We start from the raw sequence: 579 nt of genomic DNA on the forward strand, positions 1-579 counted from the left end.
AGGGTTGAAGTTTTATTTTTGTTTTGTTTCATTTTTTGACCCTCCGAGATTTGCAAAAATTAAAAAAGAAAAAAAAATCTTTGTCGTGCTCCCTTTGTTTCTACTCTCTGTTAAATATTGTATTGTAATAACAAGAAAACAAATATTTTAAATGCCCAAGCGTGTTTATTTAAACATTGTTTAAACTAAGTTTAAGCCATTGTTTGTTAATTCATTAATTTATCAGTTCCTTTAATAATATATACTTCACACCTACTCTGTGTCAGGTTTTATCACAGATATTGTGTCTATAATACTTTAAAATAAAAAGATATAGATACAATCCCTATAAACTTATAATCAAGTATAATTGTGTTACACTTATGATTTGTGTCATTATGATCTCTCAAATTAATACTTGTTATAATATCTTATTTAAATATTAATTATTATTACCTCTCCATTTGGGTATTTCTTTTTTTTTAATCATTTTTTTAAATTATTTTCGGCATAACAGTATTCATTGTTTTTGTACCACACCCAGTGCTCCATGCAATCTGTGCCCTCTCTAATACCCACCACCTGGTTCCCCCAACCTCC

The sequence above is a fragment of the Enhydra lutris genome, unplaced genomic scaffold (genome assembly GCF_002288905.1).
Source record: "Enhydra lutris kenyoni isolate GAN:26980312 unplaced genomic scaffold, ASM228890v2 scaffoldscaffold68, whole genome shotgun sequence".
NCBI classification, from domain to species: Eukaryota; Metazoa; Chordata; class Mammalia; order Carnivora; family Mustelidae; genus Enhydra; species Enhydra lutris.